Genomic DNA, 7,629 nt, shown 5'->3' with positions numbered 1-7,629 from the left:
CATCACTTGCAAAGATGTCGAAGAACATATTCAGACATTTCAAAGATGTCCTCATGTCCATAGGCTCCCACTCTGGAATTCAATCAATAAGGTGAGAGTTCCTCTAGTTGAAAAAAAGATCTAAAAAGACGTTCTTTTCTCATGTAATTTCTGTAACCTCCATGACACACCCACCTCCCCCTTCCAGCTCTGTAATGAAGCCACAGCTGGTGCCAATTTGTGGAACTCCTTAAAGGCTATTCTCCCTTATATACCCCCGGACCAAGTTCCCATGCTCCCTCACCTGATTTCCTGCACTCACCTCCCACCTGGTGTGTTCACACCTGCAAGTGCCTTTTACCAACCCCTTTGCCAAAAGGCAGCCAGAGTGACCTTTCAAAGACCTATCAGTTCCTGGCCTTTGTCTCCATAGAAATCTGCACTGATCTTCTAACAAATTCCCAGTCCTCCAAGGGCACCCATGATCCTCCCATCAGTCTCTTCATACCCCTCCAACTGACTGATGCCTGTTCTGCCCAATCTCTCTGCCCTTCAACCACACTGCCTCCCTCTTCCTGTGGAGACCCCTCATGGCGCCTGCCTCCAAGCACAGGTGATTCCCATTGATGGGAAGAACCTCTTCCTCTCCCCCATCTCCCCACTCCAGTTACTCCCACTTATTCGTGAGCTCACAAGCCCCATGGTACACACTCTCCATGCAGCCTGCTCTCTCTTTTCTAGCACTGGCCTCCATTTCTAGCTGTGGTTGTGTCATGGATGTCCCTCCCCAGCCAGCCTCCAAGCTCTCCTTCCCTTTTGCTCCAACACCTGACACAGTGCCTGGCACGTAGTAAGCCCTGGCTAGCTTCTAAGAGCCTCACTGAGGGACTGAAAGCATTTTAAAAACGTCACCACGTAGGCTCCAAACTGTAGGCAGAAAAAGCTTTGCCTGGATTGACATTTTAGAGACGTATTTGTCAAGTTGGATGTGTTCACTGACTTTACCTTGTAAAATTTAAAAAAAAAATAAAAGCTCTGTATCGCTTCGCATCTAACGAAGGCACATGTATACTGTTAGACCACGTTATGAGCTTAATGGAAGGAGACAAGATGTTTTCGCTAAGAAAATGTAGAAGACTGTTGAGGTCAAGTGGGAGGAAAAAGTCCGTTTGTTGGAGCATTGCTATCTTACTCTATCACAGCCACTCATAAAAATCTGACACGGGGTGAGTCAGAATTGTCTGTTGGAGATGAGTTAGATCTGGCTCATGTTCCTACAGACATGAAAGCCAGGAATGAAGAAGGAGGCTTTAAAAGCCTGGGTTGAGGAGGCGGTGTGGTTCACTGCGATGAGCTAAGTGCCCAGGGCCACCGGCAGACATGCGGGCCTGTGTCCTTCCTTTGTTCTGGGGTCCCTCTTGCACCATGTGGTGAGGCTGGTGGCTGGGAGTAGCTCAGGACAGGACCCAGTGGCATCTTACCTCTCCCACCCTCCTGTGGGCTCCAGTGGGCTCCAGTAGGTCCCAGGGGACAGCCTGCCTTCCTTGCAAAGCCCAGTAGCACTGGGAGCAGAAACTGGGACCAAAGACTGAGCACCCTGTTTGACAAGCTGGACCAGCCACCTCTTCTTCAGATGCAGGGGGAGCCCTGGCATGCTGACTCCTCCCTTCCCCCTTTCCTCTCTTCCTCCCTCTTCCCTTCCCCTCTCTCCTTCCCTGGTGGTGCCCTTTCCCAATGCCCACTTCATCCCTTTCCCTTTCTACATGCCTGTCTTCTAGAGTTTCTTCTCTTTCCTCCCCATTACTTGCCTTCATCTGAATCTCCTCTTTGGTCCCTTTGTCCCCGCTCTCTGCTCCTCCTCCCCTTCCCTGGCCCCTGTTCAGCTCCATCCCAACTGCAGGCAGAGCTGGACTAACATGCTCACTTGCTAGCTCAGCCACCCTCCAGAGAAGTCACTCTTCGGTGGCCACCTTCCTGACCCCCTGGTCCCTTCTCCACTTGTTCAGATATTGCTCTGAAGTCTGAGGAGGACAGAGCAGGGCTGCCACAGAATCAGGCCAGAGGAGAAACCAAACCATGTGTCCACACTGTCCCCCAGCACTGCTGCTCTGAGAGCTTTCGGAGTCCTCAAGAGGGTTAGGATTTAGGGGCTTCTTCAGAACCAGGAGTGCAAACAACCATAGGTCAAAAGAAAAGCTATGGCCCCCACACAAAAATAATAATCACAAATGAAAACTATGTAAACTCTGAAGTCCCAAAGTCGAAGAATTGCCTTGAATCTGTCACTAGAAAGCACCCAAGGCCTCACTCTCTGGGTTCTGGGTGCCCTGGGAATGGCAGGAGGCTCTGACACACGTGTGGGGATGCCAAATGATGGGGGTTAGCCCGCCCTTTTTGGGGTGGGGTACCTTGTGTGGTGCTGTCCCCGGCCAGACCCCTAGCAGACGGGGTGCGGCGTGGCGTCCGGGGTGGTCCCGGTGCCCTCAGGTTCGCGGTAGTCTTGGCCCCGACCCTCCCCCCCCCATGGCCCCCGTTTTCTGCTCCAGGTGAGGGCGAGGCGCGGTGTCACTTTACCTGTGAGCAGAGGGTCCTCCAGAGAAGCCATGGAGCGGGGAGGGGCAGCAGGTGGCAGGAACCCGACAGCGCGGCCTTGGGGGCTAGGCTGTAGCGCGGGATCGCACAGGCGGCAAGTCTGGTGGGTCCTTCAGTCCCGACTGGGCCGCAGCACAGCACCCTGGCACTGTGCGCCCCTCCTCCGCCAGCCCCTCCACCTCCTCCCAGACTCTCCGCGGCGTCCTCCAGGAGCTCACTTCCCGCCTTGGCAATTAGCAAAGCCCCTTCTCTGCGCCATCCCCGCCCCCCTCCCTCCTGAGGCCCGGGCCCTGGCTGGGGTGCGGGGCAAAGCCCAGGCGGGCTGCGAGCATTGCCAGCGCCAGCGCTGGGCAGCCTCCTAGCCTGGCTCCCTGAGCAGTGTCCTCGCGCGGCCTGGCTGCGAAAAGATCATCAGTACTAAATGCCGGCTGCACTCTTAGGTCAGTTTGCTGGCTTCCAGATTGCGCCCAAAGCCAGGAACCAGCTTCCCCAGCATAGGCCTGGGCTGATATGCTGCACAGGATGTGTCTGAGCAGTCTCCTTGTCTCCAGGCAGGGATGGCACTTCGATCTGGATGTTTGGGTTTTTGGTTTGTTTTTTTTGGTCATTGGTTATTACATGACCTCCAGGGTAGGTGCTCCACAAAGGGAGTGAAAACAGGACGCCTGATATATACGCATATGGCTATTCTAGAAAAATAGCTTGGGGTTCTCTTGGAAACATGGCATTGGTCCTTGCACTATGGTTTAATAGAAAAGAGATTATGCACCAAGTTACTTAAATGAGCATAGGTTGAAATCGTTTACTGAGAGTAAATATTTTAAATAGTTATATATTAACTAAATCTATCATCAATCATAAATCTATTACACGAAGGTTACAGGCAATTTAAATGCAAGAGCACTCTCTTCAGGGTTTTAAATAATCCGTGTCTGCTTTGGCACATGAGAATGCAAAGATAGGAAATGGTTTGTAAAAGATCATATAATAGCTTTTACTATATGGTATAAGCAATTTATCATAAACGAGTGGCCTCCAGCTAAAAACTCAGCTTTGAAAATGCAGAAAAGCAGCAAACATTTCCATACCCTCTTGGTGACCGGAGGCATGCTTTGTGTCCCTCATCATCTCTTTCGTGGTTCTGAGGCCCATGGTGCTCAGTAGTTTAGTGTCTTATTCTCTGGAATAGGCCATTGAAGAAATACCAGGACCAGAGAAAAAGGTCCTGCTGGGTGTCTGAATGAAGTACAACTTTTTAGATGATGCTTTCTGGGGAATTTGTTAGTGGTTTGGTCTGCTTCTGATAGGAAGGGAAATTTTTTTTTAAAGATTTTATTTCTTTATTTATTTGACAGACAGAGTTCACAAGTAGGCAGAGAGCAGGAAGAGAGAGAGAGAGAGGTGGAAGCAGGCTCCCCACTGAGCAGAGAGCCAGACATGGGGCTCAATCCCAGGACCCTAGGATCATGACCTGAGCCAAAGGCAGAGGATTTAACTCACTGAGCCACTCCAGTGCCCCAGGAAGGGAAATTTTTAAAAGAGTATTTTCTCTTTGAATCTATTTTGAGGTTTGGTTTGTGGTTCTTTCTGACTTCTCATGAAGATGGAATTATTTCTGAGGTTGGTTGTCAGGAACCGCATATCAAATCGAGCTATCTTGTTAGCAATAAATAAATAAATAAATAAATAAATAAAAGCTCAAGTGTAGGTATAAAGCTATTATGCTTTTCAAAACCTCGAACTATAATTCATGTATCGTGGTTGTTCTTTATCATATCACACAGGAGAGAGGTGGCAGAAACGCACTTTCAGGTTAATTTTTTTACAAGGAAGATTGACTTATAAACCTACTTTGTTATTCCCTTTCATTCAATTTCCCTGTACCTCCTTTTCTATGAATTGTAACGGTAACCCATCATTATTTTTATTGTTGCCACGTGCTTTGTGAACCAGAAAGTGTACGCTATAAATGGGAGCGCTTTTCTTTTTTTGCAGTTTATGAAAAACTAATATTTTTTAATTTATTTTTTATTTATTTTCAGCATAACAGTATTCATTCTTTTTGCACCACACCCAGTGCTCCATGCAAGCAGTGCCCTCTATAATACCCACCACCTGGTACCCCAACCTCCCAACCCCCCGCCCCTTCAAAACCCTCAGATTGTTTTTCAGAGTCCATAGTCTTTCATGGTTCAGCTCCCCTTCCAATTTCCCCCACCTCCCTTCTCGTCTCTAACTCCCCATGTCCATGAAAAACTAATTTAAAAACATTCATCCACCAGAGTACCCAGAGGGCTCCCATATAAACTATCTGTTGTTACATTATGTCCCGATGTGGAGCTCGATCCCAGGATCCTGAGATCATGACCTGAACTGAAGGCAGAGGCTTTAACCCACTGAGCCACTAGCCCCAATGTATTCTCTTCAGTACCAGAATTTGTAACCAAGTGAAAAACAATAGGTCTTAGACCTGCAAGAAATTCGAATTAGATGAATTCAGCTACTCAGGCACTGTTTCACATTTTCAGATCTCTGCAGAAAAGGGGTCAACCTTTTTACAGCATGTAAAAGAGAAGACTATAACACATAGTATGTGTAAGCATGTAAATATCAAAATATATCCCATTAGTTGCTAAGACACACAGGGCCTGTTTTTTCTCTCAAATTCATGAATATGTAGGAGCAATAAGTGAAAAGTGAATGTATACTCTTCACTTCGAAGTCTTTTAGAAATCTAAAATATGACTTTCTATGGTTTGTGTATCCATATTCCTTTATTGCCAGTTTGAACAAATCCACATGCTTTGATTCAAAGGTAATAAATTCCTCTTATTTGGAAAAATGATGTTTATTTTTGTTCTCTCACCCTTTGCAAGTGGTTTCATTTTAGCACACTTCAGAGTTATAATTTCATGCTTATTAAAAACATTTATTATGATCTACATAGATGAAAGAAACTTTTGTTTTATTAAATTATTTGCCAAAAAATCTGTTATTTTTAAATATGTATTTCCTTTGAAGGGTTATTTTAGAGCGTTCAGAGAGGATCTAGGAGTGTGGTATTATGCAGTTTTTAAGTAGGTATGAAATGGTTATTTATATGATTGTTTCTTTAAGGCTTATGTATATTGTCCATTATATGCTATAAAATATTTTGAAAGTAAATTTAAGGTATGTTTTACGTAGTTTATTTTTTGGAAAAAATTATTGAAATGACTTGTGAAATTCCGTATACTCTCAACATTAATTTATTCTGAAATTTACCAATTGTCTATTGAACCTATTATATGGCAGATATTACTTCAGACTACACTGGTAAATGAAATACTTGGCTTTGTAGAACTTTTATTTTCATGGGTGAGACAATTAAAAGCTATAAACCTTAATAAAAAATGCATAGTGCATTCAAAAATGATGAGTACAATGGGGAAAAAGAAAAATTTGATCAGGGTGAGAAAAATCAAGGTTGCTAGGCAGGGGATGGGGAGTTAAAATTTTTAATAAGAAGATCAGGGTAGTTACAATGAAGCTGACAATTGAACAAAGGTATGGAAAGGTGCTGAATTTGCCCAGAACTATCAGCAATAAGGTCACTCCAGACAAAGGAATTGGCTATCTTGAAGGCCATAAGGTTGGATCATGCCTGGCATATCTGAGGAATAGCAAGGAGGCCACTGTGAGTGACTGAAGAGTAGCAGGGAAAGAGGTCACAGAGGTTAAATGAGTGGCTAGATCATGTAAAAGCTTAGAAGTCATTGTAAAACTCTGGCTTTTATATTTGGAAACTTACTGTGTGATAGAATTTCTGCTAATAACGGAGAGTTCAAATGTCCATAAAATTTCAAGGATTCTTATTCTAGTAAGACAGAATAAAGAAAAAGAGTTCATATTTTCACATGGTGTAACAAATGCTCAGAGATCCAAGTGTAGGAAGCTATGGGAGCACAGAAGAAGGCACTAAAATCACACCAATATATTTGGTGACTGTGACTATATATAAATTTGTATTTTCTAGATTTTTTTATAGTCATGGATTCACACAGTATATACTATTCATTGCCTGGCTTTTCTTTGAGAAAAGCATCATTACTTTGAGAATCTCCAACTGTAAATAGTTCATTTTGATGTTGAATAGTACTCTCTTTAATGAATAGATCATAATTTGTCTTTGCTCTATTGGTGGACATTGATGAACATTTCCACTGTTTTCAATTCTTAAAAATAAAGCTGCTAGGAAATTCATATACAAGTCCTTGTATGAACATAGGGTTTGTTTCCCTTGGTTAAATGCCTAGAAGTAAAATGGCTATTTGTGTAACTGCAACATATTTTGCATTTAAAAAAATTTTTAAACTATTTTCCAAAGTGGTTGTATCATGATATATGCCAACAACAGTTTAGATTTTTTGTTGCTTCTCAATCTAGCTCAGACCAAGTACAATTAGCCTTTATAATTTTAGCCATTCTAATAGATATGTAAGCATGTCTCATTATGATTTTAATTTGTATTTCTTTAATGCCGAGCTTCAGTGGGCTGAGGTCCAGAGCTGATGACCAAGAAAGAATTCTTGAGACATATTTGCTGCAAAAGGGTGGTTTATTGAGGCATGGGGACAGCACCTGTGGGCAGGAAGAGCTGCAGGTTAAGTAATCTGTGGTTGGGGGAAGGTAAGGGTAAGGGAGGTTTCAAGGGAGTTTTCATATGCTAAAGAGGAGTTGTCCTTTACCAAGCCATTAACATCAAGATAGTTGGGAGATGCCTGTCTTGCAGGATTGTGAGCTCTGCAAGTTAACTCTTTGTTTCTCGTTTATGGTGGTCAGTGGTGCCTGAGGAATGTTACACATATTACAGAGGGGAGCGGGTGGAGAGGGGGTGCAAGGTGCCAGCTTTTGCTTTGTCCTCAGTCAGCCTCCTGCTCCCTCATCAAGTTCCAAACCTGAGAGGGGGCTCGTGGGAGTGAGGGAGTGTGAGAGAGTGGGAGGACGGGAGGGCGGCGGGCCTAGGGGAAGGCGCCCAGCCTGCTCCTGCTCTTTGTTTTGGAGACTCACGTGGTCCTG

The sequence above is a fragment of the Mustela lutreola genome, chromosome 9 (genome assembly GCF_030435805.1).
Source record: "Mustela lutreola isolate mMusLut2 chromosome 9, mMusLut2.pri, whole genome shotgun sequence".
NCBI classification, from domain to species: Eukaryota; Metazoa; Chordata; class Mammalia; order Carnivora; family Mustelidae; genus Mustela; species Mustela lutreola.
Note: the sequence above shows the minus strand (reverse complement) of the source record.